Source organism: Anolis carolinensis, chromosome 5 (assembly GCF_035594765.1).
Source record: "Anolis carolinensis isolate JA03-04 chromosome 5, rAnoCar3.1.pri, whole genome shotgun sequence".
In the NCBI taxonomy this organism is placed as follows: Eukaryota; Metazoa; Chordata; class Lepidosauria; order Squamata; family Dactyloidae; genus Anolis; species Anolis carolinensis.
This window is the reverse complement of record NC_085845.1, coordinates 141,209,374-141,229,183: the sequence shown is the minus strand read 5'-3', so window position 1 is coordinate 141,229,183 and position 19,810 is coordinate 141,209,374. Positions and strand designations below refer to the sequence as shown.

At 38.1% G+C, this 19,810-nt stretch overlaps 1 protein-coding gene across 12 annotated transcripts in view; it reads left to right on the top strand.

Annotated features, from left to right (window-relative positions):
• Positions 1-19,810, top strand: part of foxp2 (forkhead box P2) — a 458,869-nt gene that overhangs the window by 295,753 nt on the left and 143,306 nt on the right. The window lies entirely within an intron of this gene.

The following is a 19,810-nucleotide window of genomic DNA, read 5'->3' as shown; positions in this document are numbered from 1 at the left end:
TCTTTTCTACAGGGACCGTACTAAGGACATTCGTAAGTCACAAAGACTCTTTGTCGCCTATGCCCAGGACAAGTTGGGTAATCCCATCTCTTCCCAAAGACTGTCCCACTGGATCGCTCAGGCCATTGAGTTGGCCTATGTACTAGCCAAGCGACCTCCCCCTCCTTCCATCCGCCCGAGGTCGACTAGGGGCCTCTCGGCGTCGACCGCCTTCCTTAGGGGTATTCCGCTTGACTCCATATGTAAAGCGGCTATCTGGTCAAACCCTCTCACGTTTGTCTCTCACTACAGGCTGGACAGTAAGGCCCTTAAAGACTCGGCCTTTGCAAGATCAGTACTCTCATCTTGCCTCTCCTGACTCTCAGACGTTTTTTCTCTTCATATTCACCCACAGGTGACTCTCTATACCTCTCCTTCAAGTTGGACGGGGTTTTTTCCCCATACCTGCCTCTAGGGATATGTTTTTTTCCCATGATTGTATTGAGCAGTTGCTCTGTTGCTTTGTACCGCCTCGTTGGCCCTGGCGGATATGCCAAAGACCAAGATGTGTTTGTCCCTCTCCCCCTGGGAGAGCGTCTATATGCACTACGCAATTGTGTATTTTTCTCTATCATGTTTATTGAAAAATTCCTTCCATGTTATGTTCTTCTTCTATGATGCTCATGTTGCATTGCACTGGTCCTTTCGGACAATTTATTGCACTGGTCCCTTGGGACGGTTATTTTTTCTATGTCCTAATAAACATGTGTTTGGACATTCACTGATTGTCGAGTTTGCCTTGTCCCACCATCCGGGACCTTAGCGTGTTAGTCTCCATTAGTGTGCATTCACAGAGTACACGAAGAAAAAGGACAGGTTGCTCACCTGTAACCATGTTTCTTCGAGTGTACTCTGTGAATTCACACAAACCCGCCCTTCCTTCCCCTCTGGCAAACCTCTCCCTTTCTCGTTGCCTTGGCGGCGTAGGAACTGGAGAGCGGGCGCCTGGGGCTGCCTTATATGCCCCTTGGGAAGGGGGGCGTGGTTACCGCCAAAATTTGAACTTCAGCTTGGAAGAGTTTCCGTCGGAACCTGCGCAGGCGCAGCTTCTCCATTAGTGTGAATTCACAGAGTACACTCGAAGAAACATGGTTACAGGTGAGCAACCTGTCCTTACTAGTGTCCCATGAATGTAAAGTCAAAAATAAAATCTTATGTTGTATAGCTAATGTATTTTTTAAAAGAGTTTGCTTAAGTACTCTCTCTTCTTGAGTCAGCCTCTATGTCTGTGCTTTTGAGAGCACACACTGTGTAGGTATGCAAGCTAGTATTGTCAACAAAGTCTTGTATAGTTACATCTCTGTTTGGAATATGGCTTTCAAAGATACCCCTAAACTTGAAAAACAACATTCTGAAAAGATGAACAAAATGTACCAGGTACTGAGGACAGTGCTCATTTCATATCCACTTCTTTCTGTGTGTACTTTTTGGGAATTGATGGCTTCTATATCCTTGTTGGCTATAATCCTAGGGAAGGAGAGTTTATGTTCAAAGTTCTTGGGAGTCATTATCATCTTTGAAATGTTATTTCGAAACGATAGTACTGAGCTAGTAACATTGGTTTTTCATGATGAAACTAAAATTACATTAAATGGTATAATAGAATGCCACAAATGTAGAAAAAAGTGATGCAAATAAGGGCTTTCTAGAGAGTGTGTATAGTCAGACTTTCAATTTTATCAGCTGATCCCCCCCCCCTTCACCTTAGAATTGGTTTCATAATGTAGGGTTGACGGTAAGATTTTTAAAAAAGAGTATTTGATAGATTGTGTATTTTAGTCACCTATAATTATTCTGAATTCTTTAAAATGCGTTTGACCATGAGATCTGGTAGGCCATTATCATCATATTGATATTTATACTTTTAATAGTAATCTACTTTTTTCTCATCTGATATTCAAGGAGGCTTTACAAAGGCTTTAAAAGATAAAGTTAAGAATTTATATCACACAAAAGGTATATACAGAAGATAAAATCAAGCTATCAATGCAATTAAAAGACATTAAAATAAACCATTAAAACACACACACAAGAGAACACAACTCATGAGAGGCTTTTTGAGCAGTCAGCTCTCAAAGTCCTGCTGCAACAAAAAGGCTTTCACTTGCCTATGAAAGGATAGCAGAGTGGTAACCAGTCTAATTTTGCAGTCTAGGTTGAGTCTAGGTTTGCAGTCTGGGGGTTCTCCTGGACTCATCGCTGAGCCTGGAACCCCAGGTCTCGGCGGTGGCCAGGAGAGCCTTCGCACAACTGAGACTTGTGCGCCAGCTGCGCCCGTACCTTGGGAAGTCTGACTTGGCCACGGTGGTCCACGCTCTGGTCACATCCCGGCTGGATTACTGCAATGCGCTCTACGTGGGGCTGCCTTTGAAGACGGCCCGGAAGCTCCAATTAGTACAACGGGCAGCAGCCAGATTGTTAACTGGGGCGGCTTACGGGGAGCATACTACTCCCTTGTTAAGCCAGCTCCACTGGTTGCCGATATGCTACCGAGCCCAATTCAAAGTGCTGGTCTTGGCTTACAAAGCCCTAAACGGTTCTGGTCCAATTTACCTGTCCGAACGTATCTTCCCCTATGAGCCCACAAGAACCTTAAGATCTTCTGGAGAGGCCCTACTCTCGGTCCCACCCGCCTCACAGGCACGGCGGGTGGGGACAAGAGACAGGGCCTTCTCGGTGGTGGCTCCCCGGCTGTGGAACTCCCTCCCCAGTGACATTCGGCAGGCCCCATCCCGTTTGGGGTTCAGAAAAAAACTGAAGCCCTGGCTATGTACGCAGGCATTTGAAGAATAAGCATGTGTTGGCTTCGACGCGGTCTGAATTACGGCTCTTGTATAACGTCTGGTGGATGAATGGCATAAGCACTTTGCATTGTTTTAAACTTTGTATATTGCATTTTATGACTATTTTATGACTGTTTTAACTGTTTTAATCATTTTAGTTTATTGTATATCAGTGTAACGGCATCAATTGCCACTTGTAAGCCTCCCTGAGTCCCCTCGGGTGAGAAGGGCGGGGTATAAATAATTGAAATAATAATTTCCTTACTACTTCATCACAGTGGGGCTTTAACTTAGGCAGCCCTGTTCTTCTGCCACCTGCAGAAGTCTGGGAAATGTAGTTTGGGAAGGCAAGGACCTCTGTAGCTGAGTATTCAAAAGGTCACACCTTAAACTACATTTTCCTGAATTCTGCAGGCGGCAGGAGAACGGGGCTTCCCGCGTTAAAGCCCCAGTTTGATAACGTGGTTAATAAGGCCGTTCTAGAGCCTTGGAGCAGCCATGTAGAAGACCCTATCCCTTGTTCTCAACAGATATATTCTGGAGATGGTGAGACACAGATATAGGCCTTCTTGAAAGCTCTCAAGACATGAACAGGCTCATATAGGGAGATATATTCCTCCAGGCAGCAACATTTTTACCTTTCACCTGTAAATAGCATTAAGACTCTAAAGCATAATAAAATCTTAAATAACCCTGAATACACAAATTCCACTTAGAAGGTTCAACTGAGAATATGCTCAACTGTTCAAAATAACCCTCGGAGTTGATCTATGTTTTCTGTTTGATATATAATCCACCTTTCTTCGAAAAAGGTGGCTCATATCAGAGATGTAAATAATTATCTTAAAACATAAAGACTATGATATTTAAACATGATTAAACAAATTGCAGTATTAAATTGCAATGAAAGTAAATGCATACACATATCATCTTCTGTTGTACCCCATTTCCCAGCAACCAGTCACTTTATAAAAGGTTTCCTTTGCCCCATAGTACAGTATTATATTACAGTTGTAAACTGTCTCTAACCCAGAGTAGTTAAAGCAGTTCCTAATATAAATGGAAAAATGAAAGAATGGGAGAAAAAAAGAAAAATGGGAAAAGACAGCAGAATTCAGCCCACACAGCAGAACATTTGAAAATTTAAATTAATCAAAAACCTGAGATACTAGTCTTACAAACAAGATGCCACAACTAGTAGGTCTTCTTCCTTGTTGCCTCCCACCTGCTAAGCTGGGAATGTTCGTGTCAATGTGTACATTTAAGGAGTTTTTAATGATTCAGTAGAAATAGGAAACTTACAAACAAGATACCACAACTCGTGGGCCTTCTTTCTTGTAGTGTCCCACCTTCTCAGGTGGGAATGTTCATGCCAAGTAACTCATCTATTTGCTATGAACCCTGGAAGTCCTGCAATATTTAGTCAACTTATCAGCATTAAAGGGTGGATTTAAACCTCCTCCAAGAGTTAAAAAAAACAAAACCAAGCATTTGACTCAGGCAAGTCTTTACAGATACCACATAAAGCCAAGTAATTCCAAAGATAGATGTAGCAAAACTATGTGGCTTCCCACCGTTCTTTGATGTATGAAAGAGAGAAAATAAAGCAATCTAGCAGAAAATATAAAGCTGTCTATAACGTGCTCTAGGCAGTCATGCCAGCCACATGACCTAGGAGGTGTCTACGGACAATGCTGGTTCTTCAGCTTAGAAATGGAGATAAGCACCACCACCCTTAGTCTGAATCGACCAGACCTAATGTCAAGGGGAAACTTTTACTTTATAAAATGTGAGGCAAGAACTAGTATGGATTGATTTAAAAATGCATTGAATTTGGCTACCGAAATACAGTAGAGTCTCACTTATCCAACATAAATGGGCCGGCAGAACGTTGGATAAGCAAATATCTTGGATAATAAGGAGAGATTAAGGAGAAGCCTATTAAACATCAAATTAGGTTATGATTTTACAAATTAAGCACCAAAACGTCATGTTATACGACAAATTTGACAGAAAAAGTAGTTCAATATGCAGTAATGCTACATTGACTGTATTTACGAATTTAGCACCAAAATATCACAATATATTGAAAATATTGACTACAAAATTGCGTTGGATAATCCAGAACGTTGGATAAGCGAATGTTGGATAAGTGAGACTCTACTGTACATTCAAACATTGAGCTGAAGAAAGAATAGGCAGAGGCCAGTTCTTTCTCCTTCCTTCTCTTAATCACCCCTCAATTTGTTTTGCCTCTATGAATACTCACATCATATTTGGCAAACCATGGTGGTAAACTAGTGGTCAGAAATGTCACCACTGATATGTAATGTCTAAGTACATACAAACTGCAAACCTGCTTAAATTTTCAAGTTCTCTTTAATGCAGCTATTTATGATGGCCTTGAGTACATTTTAATTACAGTTCTTTAAGCATGCTAGTTTTGAGGACTCGGTTGCAAAATGGTTGTGGTAAATATGCTAGAAAATACTTTCTACTTTTAGCTTAATAATTATTTGTTTGAAACCAGTTCTCTCTCTTGGTATTCCTGGGCAAGAAATAAAGTGTTCCCTGTGTGCTGCTTCTAAAATGTTCTGTTTTGTATCCCAGACCACATCTCTTCTATTCCAGAGGATTTTTGGTTTTAAGCAGTCTTAAGATGTTCAGTTTTAATTAGCTCTTGCTCATTTTAAGCTTCTGTTTCTTGACTTAGAACAAGCTGAGAGTACTTTTAAAGGCAGGCTTTTAAAGATGAAGGTTTTTAAGATCAATTCAGGAGGTGCTGTGGTTTTAGCTTTGAATATGCATGAAATATGTTTGAATTGTTTTAACTGTGAATCTTTTAATAATGTTTAATTCTGTTTTAATATTTGTATATTTGTATATTTTTAATGCTGTGCTAATGTTTTTATGTTAAGCCGCTTTGAGTCCTCTTCAGGGCAGATAAAGTGGGGTATAAATAAATATAATAATAATAATAATAATAATAATAATAATAATAATAATAATAATAATAATAATATTCCCATGACCAGGAATGTAGAAAGTATGGTACTCCAGAAATTGGGTCTCTAACTCAAATCATCCCTCACCATTGCTGCTGAAAAAAAACAGTACAACAATATGTGAAAGACCTCATTTTCCCATCTTCTTTCACCGCAAAACAAATTCATAATCTCTCTTTTTGCAGTCAATTTGGCTTTTTCTGTTGTCAAATGTAGAGTAGCTAATTATTATAAATAAATGATATGAGTACTGTCTAGATAGAATTAGCAAATAAAGAGGTAAATAAGGTTCTAATAAGCTAGATAAAGTTTTGATTAAGCCAAGATACAATTCAAACACTTAGGCTTTGTTAAATCCATTAATTTTGGGTCATCAACCACAATTTTTGAGATAATAATAATAATAATAATAATACTTTATTTCTACCCCACCACCATCTACCAAAAGGGACTTGGAGCAGCTTACAAAGTACTTGTAAAGATACATACGGTGCAATAAATACAGATACATGAATATCAAAAGAAAACATAAAACAATACCACAATAAAATCAATCAACCCCAAAATATACATTGATAAAATGTTACGGTAACTATAGACATAAAATGAATAACAATCAACCACTCATATAAAGTACTTTCAGTGGAAAAAACCAATGGGTCTACAATTTACATACAATATGTGGGGAAAATGGCGGCCATGACTTTCACAGTATATTTTACTGTATGTCATGGTACTATTATATCACTGTTACTTGAGAGTTGTTATTTTTAAATAACTCATATAACAACTGCCCAACTGGGAGAAAATAGCATGTAAAACTTGAGTGTAAAAACCTATGCATACCACAACTCATAGAAAGCCTAAAAGGGTTTTTGGTTTTTGTCTTCAAGTCAACTCTGACTCATTGTGACCATATCATAGTACTTTCTTGGCAAGAATTATTCAGAGAAGAGATGCCATTGTGTTTCCTAAGGCTAAGAGAGTGTGACTTAACCAAAGTCACCTAATGGATTTTTATGCCTGAACAGTGATACACATGCCAGTCAATTTGGAAAATAAGACTACCCCTGAAAACAAGCCCTAACATATCTTTTGGAACAAAAATTAATATGAAACCCTGTCTTATTTTGGGGGAAAGGGGTATTTTCCTTTATGATGGCATGGGTGTCTTCAAAAGGGATAGGGATGAGTTTTTCTCAGCTATGGTATGCCTATTGCTTTCTATTCAATAATATATTTTACACTGGTGAATCATGCTAGTCTTGTCCACGTGTGATCTTTTGAGGATACTTGGAGTGCATGCAGCCTGATTCGGAATAACTTATTTTGTTTTTTGTTAAGTTTTGTCTGGATCCTTCCAATGTTTACATTTTTGACTCTATGCTTGGCTTTGTGGGTGAATATCCTCTTGATTTCTTCCAAATTCTTGACATGCCTGAGTTCTCTTAGCATTCTCCTGACTTCAATTAAGGGAACTCATGTAGCAACTCACCATAAGAGTGTTAGTATTTCATGTTCCACAAGATGTTAGTGATTCAGTCCCTCTACACCCCCAAATTAAATAAATAAAGACACAATTTTGTCATTGCATGACAAATTTGTATTTTTAATAAAAGATACCAAACTGTAATTCATTTAGACACTAGTACAAACATATCCTGATAAGTAGCATTGTTGTAAGACCTAAAGAACAGCAACTATTAGTTTCTCATAGTTTTTAACTAGGATTTTTAAAATACTGTTTATATTTAATATTGTTTTAATGTTTGGACATTTGTATATTTTAAATGGTTATGCCAATGCCTTTATGTTAAGCCACTTTGAGTCCCCTTCGGGGGAGATAAAGCAGGGTATAGTAACAACAACAACAACAACAACTGCTGGATTTGAAAAAGACATCAGAGATAGCTGAAGCCTACTCAAAACTTCATTGCTCCCTCTATTTGCTCACTGACCTTTATCAGTTTTAGGTACTAGCAGATTCCCAATAAGTTCTGGTTTCTAAAAAAAATAAATCTGGAGAATCTAACATCCTGATCCCCTGGAAATAAAATCACGGCAATCCTTAAATCTGAACTCACTATGCGAAACATGTTCCAAACATTTGTTATTAAATCAATTATTACTGTGATTATAATTGCTATTGTAGAAAAGTATGCATAACTATGATAGATTTTGTGTATTGTGCATCTACCCTGGCCATTTAATGTGATTTCAAACCAGCTTTGAAGAAAGAGGTTTTGCTGCGCAGATGATTCCTTAGGAAATCCTGCAACCAGTTTGAGGCTGGTGCACATTCAGGGCTTTCTTTCACATGCTTTTGTGGAAGTTTGTTTCTGGTCAGTGTAGATGGGGCCGATGACTCTGGAGATCAGAGTTCAAATCCCCATTCTCAGCCATGGGAACCCACTGTACAACCTTGGGCAAGTCATATTCTCTCGTTCCCATAGAAAGACCAAGGCAAACTCACTGTGAAAAAATCCTACCAAGACCCCGCATGATAAACTTGTCGTAGGGCCACAGAGCATTGTCAGTAGTTTAACATTGAATTGAGACTGAGCCAAAGAGCTAGAAATTCAGAAATCTATCCATATAGTAGCTACCTGATAGTGTTGACATGAGCTTAAAACTTGTTCATTATTATCAGGGAAAGTTGATGTATAAAATAATAATGAAGTAATAATGACTTTCAGGGGTTGCTTTGTGGATAAATGAAGTACGAATTGTAAAGTACCTTAAAATTACAAATAGGGTTGATTTTCTTTATTGAAGGTTGCAATGCACCATGAAGTTCTTTGAACAATAGAGCCTATTTCAGAAGGGGATAGAACAAATTCATGTCAGTATATGGTGTTGAGTATTTTATGAAAGAAAAAAAAATGGTTCATTACTAGCAAATAAGTTGAAGATTGTTTCCATCTCTTGCTATAACTACTTTAATTCACATTTTTCATTATTTGTGCTACACCAATGTGGATATTATATAGCAGTGGTTCTCAACCTGTGGGTCCCCAGGTATTTTGACCTACAACTCCTAGAAATCCCAGCCAGTTTACCAACTGTTAGGATTTCTAGGAGTTGAAGGCCAAAACATCTGGGTACTCACAGGTTGAGAACTACTTCTCTACAGCTTAGTGGCAGGTAAAGTAATCTTCACTCAAAATGGTTCCAGGTTTAATTTCAAGTGAATGGAATTGTTGGCTGCTGGCTAAGATACTGGACTGCTCTTAATCATATTTGGATCAGGTAGATGGGCTATGTCAACATCCTGTGTTTTTATTTTGTAATTTTAAGATGTTTATAACTTGGGAATGTATCACAATAAAGCAGCTTGTTCCTCCTCCCTAATACTAGAATAAAATAACTGATGTGGTCTTTAGACAATAAAATTTAGACTAAAGCACTTGAAAAAGAATTTACCATAGTTGTGTTTGTATTTAAGATTGAGAAGATTCCACCCCTCTCCCCAAAGAAAACCAATCTAAGATTTATCTCTTATAATGATAAACTATGTTACTATATATTGTATTTAATTTTGGGAATGTAAAGCCATTGGGTAACCTATGTAGACCCCTAACAACTATATTCAATTTTAAAATATATAATATTACATGAATTACAAAGTCTGATGTACACAAATGGTTCTTGGAGGTAACTCTACATTAATGCAATATATCACTACTACTGCTACTAAGTAGGTCTCCCAGTGATAATATTCTAATTGTGGGTGAATGGAACAGAGTGGGTTATGGCACACTGTGAGATCTTTAAAAAAGAAAATAATAAAATTCTCCACTCACAGAAATGGTTGTATCTGTTTGTTGCCCTCATCCCATGTTAGAAGATTGACTACAGAAACCAATATGCAGGCATAGGTCAAAGGGCTTCAGAGCTGGAAATTAGCACTTCCTTCTCTTTTGCCTCAGTTCTTAAAGAGAAAGAAAGTTGTAACATGTGTACTGTAAGGGGTTCCAGTTCCTCTAGATAAATGCAACTCAGAGGTACAAGAGACAGTGTCTTGGAAAAACAGAAGTTGTCAGGTGTTCGTTCTGAGAACCCAGTTCATCTCTCCCCACAAGGTTTTCTTGTGGGGCGATTAAAGAATTGGAGGGTTGGAGACATGTTGCCCGTCATTTAATGGATATTTTGTTAGAATAGAGTTCAGTACTTTGGATAGCACCTTTAAATGCTCAGATGCAATTTTGTAGTAGATTAATCGCCTTCTAATGTCAGAGCCAGACCAATTATACATTTTGAAACCATGACAAAAATCTAAAAAGAGAGCAGGAAAAAGTTGTGTAGCTCCTTGGAAGCAGCAGAATGCAGCATCTTTTGAGCAGACAACATGCTTCTTTCTAGATCCCTATCAATCTGGTTTCAGGCCTGACTATAGAACAGAAACAGCTTGGGTTGTCTTGGTGGGTGACCTCCGTAGAGAGCTAGATGGCGGAGTGTGTCCCTGTTGGTTTTCCTGGGCCTCTTAGTGGCTTTCTATACCATTGACCATAGTAACCTTCTGGATCATCTCACTGGAGTGGGACTGGAAGGCAATGTTTTACAGTAGCTCCACCCCTTCCTGGAGGGCTGTAGCCAGAAAGTGGTGCTGGGGGACTCCTGTTTGAACCTCTGGCCTGTGGAGTTCCTCAGGGTTCCATTTTGTTCCCCATGCCGTTTAACATATACATGAAACTGCTGGGAGTGGTCATCCGGAGTTTTGGAGTATGGTGCCACCTATATGCAGATGACACCCAATTTTACTACTCCTTTCCACCTAATGCCAAGGAAGCTTTCCTGACCCTAAACCAGTGACTGCCATCAGTAATGGACTGGATGAAGGCAAGCAAATTGAAACTTAATCCTGACAAGACAGAGGTGTTCCTTGTCAGTCGGAAGGCAGATCTGGGAATGCTGATCCAGCCTGTGCTAGATGGGGTCACACTCCCCCCAAAAACACAAATATGCAGTTTGAGGGTAATCCTGGACTCAGCTCTGAAACTGGAAGCCCAGGTATCTATGCTGGCCAGGAGGACCTGTACACAATTAAAACTTGTATGCCAACTGCACCTGTTCCTTGAGAAGCCAGATCTGGCTATGGTGATACATGCCTTAGTTACATCTCATCTGGACTAAAGTAATGTACCCTACACAGGGTTGCCTCTGAAGAGTGCTCAGAAACTTTAGTTTGTCCAAAGAGTTGCAGCCAGGTTGCTAACTGGGGCTAGTTACAGGGAGTGGATAACCCCCCTGTTGCAGCTGCTCCACTGGCTGCCAGTCTGTTTCCAGGCACAATTCAAAGTGCTGGTTATGACCTTTGAAGCCCTAGATGGTTCAGGTCAAGGCTATTTGTCTGACCGCATCCCCTTGTACGTATCTGCCTGGACCTTGAGATCTTCAGGAGAGACCCTTCTTTCAGTCCCATCTCCATCTCAAGCTCGGTTGGTGGAAAGGAAAGAGAAGACCTTCTTGGTGGCTCACCCTCGACTCTGGAACTTATTGCTCAAGGAAGCCAGAATGCCCCCCTCCCTGCTGTCCTTCTAGTGGCAGGCTAAAATGTTCTCATTGAAACAGCCATTTAAAGATAAAGGTGTTTAAAATCTAGTTAGGGGGCGCAATGGTTTTTAACCTTGAATGTGTTTTTCATGGATTTTAACTGTGAATCTTTTAATGCTGTTTGTGTTTTAATGTTTGTATATTGTTATATTTTAAATTGTATACTAATGCTTTTATGTCAGTCCACTTTGAGTCCCCTTTGGGAAGATATAGAAGGGTATAAATAAATAAATGATGATGATGATGATGATATCACATATATTGAGGAGGTGCACTGTAGACATTCTGTAATCTGCAACACACTCCCAGTTTTAAAAATCCTTTGGAGCAGAAATAGGAACAGAAAATGTATAAAGTATATTTCTTTTAAAAATATAAAGCTGCTCTACAAGATAGATTGTTACTGTATTATGTATGCACTAACATCCACACATTGAGAGAGCACAAGAGAAAAATATTAAGTGTAAAAAAAACCCTCAAACAATTAAAGTAAAAAATGCTCTGGTAATTAACTATTATTTTTCACAAAACTAGTCTAATTATGTATCAGTCATGCTGAAATGAAAGGTCAATAACTACAGATGCATAATTTCCTTCTGATAGATTGCTGTTTGAAAATAGGTTTATGACAATTATGTGATTAATTTCTTTTTATTAAACAGCATTATGAAACTTCATGATGCATCCATCTGTTTATTACTATTACTTTTTTCTGTTTAGTTAAAATGTAATGGTGAATGAAATCAAAGCTCAGTAGGATATGCAGGTATTTAGACATTCCTTGTTAAAATGACCTGCAAATGCTTATTCATTGAATGGTTCCAGTGAGCTTGGGATGTTGTGTAATCACATATACATTTATTTCCAGGCCATTTAATCTCTTCCATCACAACCATCTATGCTTAATGTACGAGTGAAATAAATGCCTATTCTATTTTATGTTTATTTTATAAATAAATATTCTATATATATTTACAGACTGAAGCACTCTTAAAGACACCAGATCTCCTCTGATCTTGGCAGATAAGCACAGGGTTAGACTTATTAGCACTTGGACAGGAGATGACCAATGAATAATATCTTATCTGTCCATGTATATGTTTTGAAATTTTAGTAAAAACACCAACCCAAAACTCCTGGGTTGACTTATCCAATGTGAGTACTCTACTTTAACTCTTATCAAAAATTAGAGTGGCAAAAGGCAAGAGTTTAGTCCTGGGAGAACCTAAAAGGAGTACCAAAGTCCTCTGCTCCCTCTCTTGTGACACTGCATCTATCCTTTCTATATATATATAGGTGAGGAATTGATAACTGTGTCCAGGGACAGCTGGTACCCTGAGTCACCATTGGTACTTTCTATTCTCTGCAGAGTGACACTGGTTATAGAAAAACTATAATTGTGGCCTCAAAACTTGCTCTCAATTTATATATGAGGTCAACTTACACATGAGCGTATACAGTAGGTGCTATAGGATGTATTTCAGGAAAAGAAACTGGCAAACCCACTTCTAGATATTCTTTGCCTAAGAAAAACCTATTAAATGAACGAGGTTACCAACAAGTGAATTGGGCACATATACACTCAGATATTTTACACACATGATACATATGTATATATGCATATGCATATAGATAAAATATATACATTTTATACTGTAGTTTAGAAGTGCCCTTATCTGTTTCTCTGCATAAATATTTATATGTATGAGAATCTCAAAGCAGTGTACAACAATATCTGTAAAAACAATTAAAAACTGTAAGAATGATTTAAACAGTCTAAAAGCATATTCAACAATTTGACACTTCAAACAGGACCATTTAGAACTAGTTAAAATTGTTTCCAATTTAAGACTACAATGCTCAATCCTGCTATCAATTTGGAATCTATTTCATATAATTGTTTAGAATACAAATTAATGATCGTAAAGCATTTCACACAATGAAAGACAATGAGCAGTGAACTAGACTTTCAGCCATCATCTATCCATGTAGACTTCACCAGTGTGCTGGATTGTGCATGCAAAATGAATGGTTGTAAAATTTTCAAAACTTGGAGAAAATTTGTGTGTTTTCATTGCAGTGTTGTACTGTGTTGTACTGATGCAGTTAATCATGACCATGCTGATGGAATTTTTCTCAGATTAAAAAAAACAGTATTTTATTCACAAAAGATTTATTTAAAAATGCCTATTTCCAAATTTGAGGTGAATGAGCATGAAAAATGTCCTGCGTCGTCAACCCAATGCAGTTCTCAATAGATAGCCCCTAAAGATGCAAAAACAACCATAGCATGCACCATACATCTTTAGTGAATAATATTTATTCTATTTTTTAAAAACTAAAAATCTGCTCTATATCATTGTAGTACACCATGTTGACATTTTGTTGAGCTTTCACTTTGTTTTGTTGAATTTAAATCTAGTTTTGCTATAAGTGACCACCTCGTAAATAATCTATGCAGTGGTTGTTTAATTATTTTAATTATTTTGTAGGAGACATTGCTTGTAGAATGAGTGACAAAGTCTGAATCTATGATTGCATATTATTCTAAGACCCTAGACACAGTGATCAATGCCCATAACAACAGTGATTATGAGGCATCTTCAAAACAAAACCATGATGTGGGCCTTCACTGCATGATTTCCATCCTTATTCATTGGGGAATGCTCCTCTGTGAAGAGAAGTCCAATCTATACCTCTCACAAAGGATCCAGTTTATCAGCACCATTCTGAATTCTGTTTTGAAGTTAGCATTTCTCTCTTTAGATTGAGCCAAAAAAATGAGATTCTCTGACTTCCTAACTACTGTGACCTCAGAAAATGCAGGCTTAGTTCATTCTTCGGAGATTTTAGACTTACACTGTCATCATATGATATTAGACTAGGATTTCTTACATTTTTCCATTTGGGACCCCTTTGGCAGGATAAATGTTTACGTGACCCCGGGTATATAAGTATATAAAATAGATATAAAAATCAAACATTTACTGATAGAAAATCAGTATTTCCAAAGCTTGTTAAACAGGCTGATTTTCCTTTTTATAAAGTACAACTGAAGCATCTTCTGCAAATCCCACTGTAAATACTCCATAACAGATTTGTGTAAATGTCTAAAACAGCCACTAGGTGATGTTGAAAAAACCTTTACTGTTGTCAGATTTTTTGGAATCCCAACACCGAGCTAAGAGAAACCCATTTGGGGTTGGGACCCAGAGTTTAAGAAGCATGGAATTAAACTACTTACCATAAAGAGAGACTTCCTAATTAAAGTTACATTAACAAGGCATGTGTGAAAGGTAGCTGTCTGCAGTGTTCCTCACATCTTCTTCCATAATGTTACTTTGCTCCCAGACCACTTTCTTGTCAAAGGTAGCTTCTCACTTCCATCTCTCCAATGATATCATGTTTCTGGGAGCAGTAGCTCAAAGAAGTAGGTTTTGCCAGGTGTGGTTCAAAGGTGTGCTACTTCTGAACCTGGAGACTTTTCAGAGTTCATAGCCATTGATAATCTTATCATTCATCTTAAAAAATTTTTTTTGAAGCATCCGAGCCAGTGAACATAACTACAACGTGTAGCAGTAAATTCCATATGTTAAAAATGATATGTATTTATTCAGAGTATTTCTACCCTGCTCTTCAACCAAAATGTTCTCTAGAAACGCTTATAAAGCATTATTTTGATTGTTCCCTGTATTCAGACTGATGGTCTAAAAGGTCAGGAGACACTAGGAAAAGAGAGGATGGCAGTGGAGAAGAAAATTAAGTCCCACATGATACGTGAAAGAATTATTTCCATTTGTCTATTTTGAATTTACACCTATTCAAATTCTTTGGATGACTATATTTTTATAGATTTTGATCACACTTTCCATTGTTTCATAAAATTCTCTCAAGCTCTTCCTTAATTCACTGCAGCAGTCCAACCCACACACTTGACTTTGCTTGTAATGAAGGTATTTCAACCCTGTTACCTTTTTCTCTGTATCTTTTCAAGCTTAACCCACTTTTTCCACCATCATTCTTCCCCTCTTTGCATTGTTTCTCAACTCTCACTGTATTGCTGTTAAGTTTGTTTTTGCTCACAGCCATGTTTGTTTGCCAAAGTTCAAAATACACAATAGTATGTTAGATAGAACCACAAACTGCATCAGTTCATAGAAGCCATTCTTTCATTCGATCCTCCCCCACCCAAATTAAATTCCCCTTTTGAAATTGGAATTGACTATTACTGGATTTTCTGGGCATTTTCAGCTTGCCTACATATTTAATTTGGTAATGTTCTGTTCACTGTTTCCAAGTAGTTTGAGACAACTTGCATTATTCTTGTTTCAAGGACCTTATTTTACATTATGTAGAAAAAGTTAAAATATTCCATAATAAAATGGAGAATAAAAATAATCTTTTCTGACAAGTTTCTCTCTCTCTCCCCTCCTCTCCTGGTTATCTGCAAAGTGTACGCCCATTGTCAGTTTAACAGGGTAGTGCTTGTATAAACATTCTTGTTTCGCTTGTTCCATGTAATAGTTTCTTGTATCATATTTCTTCTGACCCTGCTATCTGAAACCAATTATAGGAGATCCATTTGGGCTGCATCTATTTTCATAAGAAGCCCAGGCAGCAGAGATGAATATCAACATCAAATATGATTCTGAGTGCTTTGTTATTTATGTTTCAGAGAGATTTTGTAGCCTTCAGCTCTCAAGAATGTGTCACGCTGTGCTGTTTATACATTGAAGATATTAATGGCCATAGATGTCATTTTTCATTTTAACATCTCAAATGCAACAGGCTGATAGGTTAAACATTCCTGTTTTTAACAGAACAATATGAGTGACATCTGTTTCCATTTAGGAAAAAATACAAAAGAAGGAGCAAACAACATCTATTTTAAATTGAGGAAAGTAATCTGTGTACATTATTAATTTTCAGCTGCAGTATCCTTCAGATTGCATCACTTATTTGGCCTTTTTAAAAAAGAAAACAACAACAACAATGGAGCACTTCAATTGTATGTGTAATTGGTATTATGATATATTGTGCATATGCATAGTCCTAGTATCTCTCCAATCCCAAAGACTGTGTTTCCTAAACTTAACAAACTGTAGTTTAAATACATTATTCCTTATCACATTATACTTGTAACTACCAGATTTAGTCTGTGTATTTAGTTTATAGATGAAGAAATTAATGGTAGTAGTTGCACATAACATTTTGTAAAACAATGCAAGTTTACATGTGTATTTGCACAAATTCTGTGTAGCAATGAATATCCCTCATGAGTTATTATTTTAATCTAAATCCTTAAGAGTTTTTTCAAAAAAATCTGTTACATTTTCTAAAGCTTTTTTGAATTAGATTATTCTGTTAATAAAAATACTATTTAATTTAAAAGAAAGCTTTATTTAAATTTGGATATATTTTTCCATTTCAATAATCACTAGCCTGCTGCTCATTTGAATCAATCACAATATATTTTGTCAGTTAACTAAAACTGGGGGAAAGTGCTGCCACTTGCACTTTAGCTAATTGTTTTATAGATTAAATAAGCTTTCATGTGAATCCCAGAACTGGATTTTTAAAAATATACATTGATTCCATTATACCAGGCAATGACAAAAACCCACACATCGTTTATGTATAAGCCTAAAAATTCCAGACAAAAGAAATCAACCCAAAATACCTGGGTCAACCTATCCACGAATCATTGTAAGTACTCTATCTTAACTTTTGTAAAAAAAAAAAAATCCACTCCCTTCTCAGACTGTGTTTAGTCTATCTCAGGAGAACCTAAAAGAAGCACCGCCCTGTTACTCGATCCACTGTGGTGGCTCTGCTGGCTTTCTTGAAAATTGCAGTGGTCAGGGCTGTTATAGATGTCCTCAAGTTCAACTAGCTCCAACAATTGTGTTGATTAAAAAACCCTAACAACTATAGATGTGTTTATTGAGAAGTAGTTTGGAAACCGCCAACCATAATGAGGAAAAAATTACAGAAATCTGTAACATGCAGCCTAAGAATTGAGTCCAGTGATGTTTCCTTCTTGGTTAAATCTTCTCAAATGATTTCGTGTTCTGTTCCTGTATACTTGCTTTAATCTCCCCTGTATGATAGTCTTATTGATATATTCAGGTAGTTACCATTAAAGAAGAGGCCTATTTCTAAAAGTGAGGGGATCTTTTCTTAAAACATCTGCACTTCAACGGACATATTTGCTGTGCCTTGGCATCCAGATGGTTCAGCCTGGCCAAGACTACATCAGCTCTATTGGACCATCCCCTTGCCCTCTGTGTTGCCACCACTGCTCCCCACCAGCCATAGAGTTCTGTGCAATCATCTGCTGATGTAATAACATGGCTCCCATGCAAACAGCAAGGAGGGGGTAAAGTGACTCCTTCTGGCTGATCACATGGGTGTCCTATTTTGGCATAAGTAGATGTGACCTGAATGGCCAGGTTGTGAACAGCAGCAGCAATACAGGGATAAATCATTCCATTCCCTTGCACTGATCAGCACAGGGAAAGTGTGATGGCGGCAGTGTCTGTGTGAATCAGGGTACTGGTACGAAATGGACTAGCTGTCCAAAGTGCAGTGAAGCCTGTGAATGCTGGATTTTCCTGCAAATTCTGGGGTATCTCCTGACTTTGCCTAAAATGTAAAGTCAGGTTAAAGGTGTGAAACCCTGGATACTCATCAGAAGTTTCAGTGTATAGTGAGGGCAGCATTAGATTCAAGTTGAGTCCACATTTTTTATTTGTACAAATAAGCAAAAAGTATCCAGACGGGTCTATTCTATTTGGTTAGCCCCAAATAGAATAGACCCATTCAATCAATTATAAGGATGAGTCAACTTGTGGGTAAATCCCATAAATTCAAATGGTTCAACTCTAATCAGGACTGAAAACAAGATTTAGGCCATTATGTGGTAGGAATTCTTTCTGTAGGAGCAAGGTTTTCAGCCCTGTTTGAGGAGCCCCCAATGGTGTAATAGATTAAAGCCTCGTGACTTGAAGGTTGGGTTGCTGACCTGAGGGCTGCCAGGTTCGAATCCCACCCAGGAAGAGCACGGATGAGCTCCCTCACATGCGGGGACATGTGAGAAGCCTCCCACAAGGATAGTAAAAACATCAAAAACATCCGGGCATCCCCTGGGCAACGTCCTTGCAGACAGCCAATTCTCTCCAGAAGCAACTCAAGTTGTTCCTGACACGAAAAAAAGCCCTGCTTGCATTCTTTTTTTGGCCTTTGGTGTTCTGGCTACTGTAGAATACTTCTGGAACATGGCCACACAGCCCGAAAGACATACAACAACCCTGTGATCCCGGCCATGAAAGCCTTCGACAACACATTGTGTAGTATGTGTTTTTATCAGGTTCCTCTAGTTTTGCAACCCATGACGCCATTTCTATGCTTGGTTCTTTCTAGAAAGGGTCAAGTGAGCAAGCATTTGTTACAATGCCATCTTTAAGAAAGTGTATGAGTGCTTCTCATCTGTGCAGTTTCACTCACTTCTCTGCATCATGTATCACTCATAAAATAGCAGGGGATCCTTTTTCGCCTCTATACGCTACATTGTGTGGGACAAAGAAGTGCCCCAAAATAGAATAGATCTGTAGGGATAATTTTGTCCCAGCTGTTTTTGCCTATGGAAAAAAGAATCCTGTACATGACAGATGGCTGAGTCTCAGAGATAGACTCTTGAGATGACAGTGTCATAAAGTGCCTATAATGTACATCTAGTTCTCTGTTACTTCTGCTCAAAACCTGGCTCTGGGGTGCTAAAATGTCCCTTCTGGTGGGCTTGAGGATATAAACAAAACTCAATATCTCACCTATAATTCAGAATTTTGTAACTTTGTATTGCTCGTGCTGACTTGCAGTTACTTGAGAATCAGAAAACAAAAGAGAAAAGGGGGGCTGGAGTCATAGCGGGTATCTTTGTACCTACGCGGAAAGTATGTACTTCAGAGTTGTACTAGTGGCTTTACAAGGAGACAAATCTGTGTTCTTGGGAGCTGGTGATAGCGCATGCAGTTTGTTTACTTTGGTTTGCTGTGTCTGCCTGCCTTCTCTGAAAACTTGCATGGAGCCAGACTGTAGCAGCCCTCTCTCTGTCTTTTCATAATTGATCAGGGGATGACTGCTTTCCCTGAGGGTTAAGACGTGGCAACTTTTTCTGTTTGCTCAGCATCTCAATGCAGTAGTTCAAACATTGTTCACACCAGCTGGCAGTGTAATGCCATATGCACATCTTGTCAAAGCAACTGTTGTCATGGATACTGGAAACTACCTTAAAAACCAGCTCATTTTACTCTAATAAAAACTATACCTTTCTTTATCAACTTGATGGCAATTTTTAGAGTGAATATAGTTGGATTGGAAGTCCTCTGCTTTGTGGATAGCCTTTTCCATATGTCATTATTCTGCAGAGTA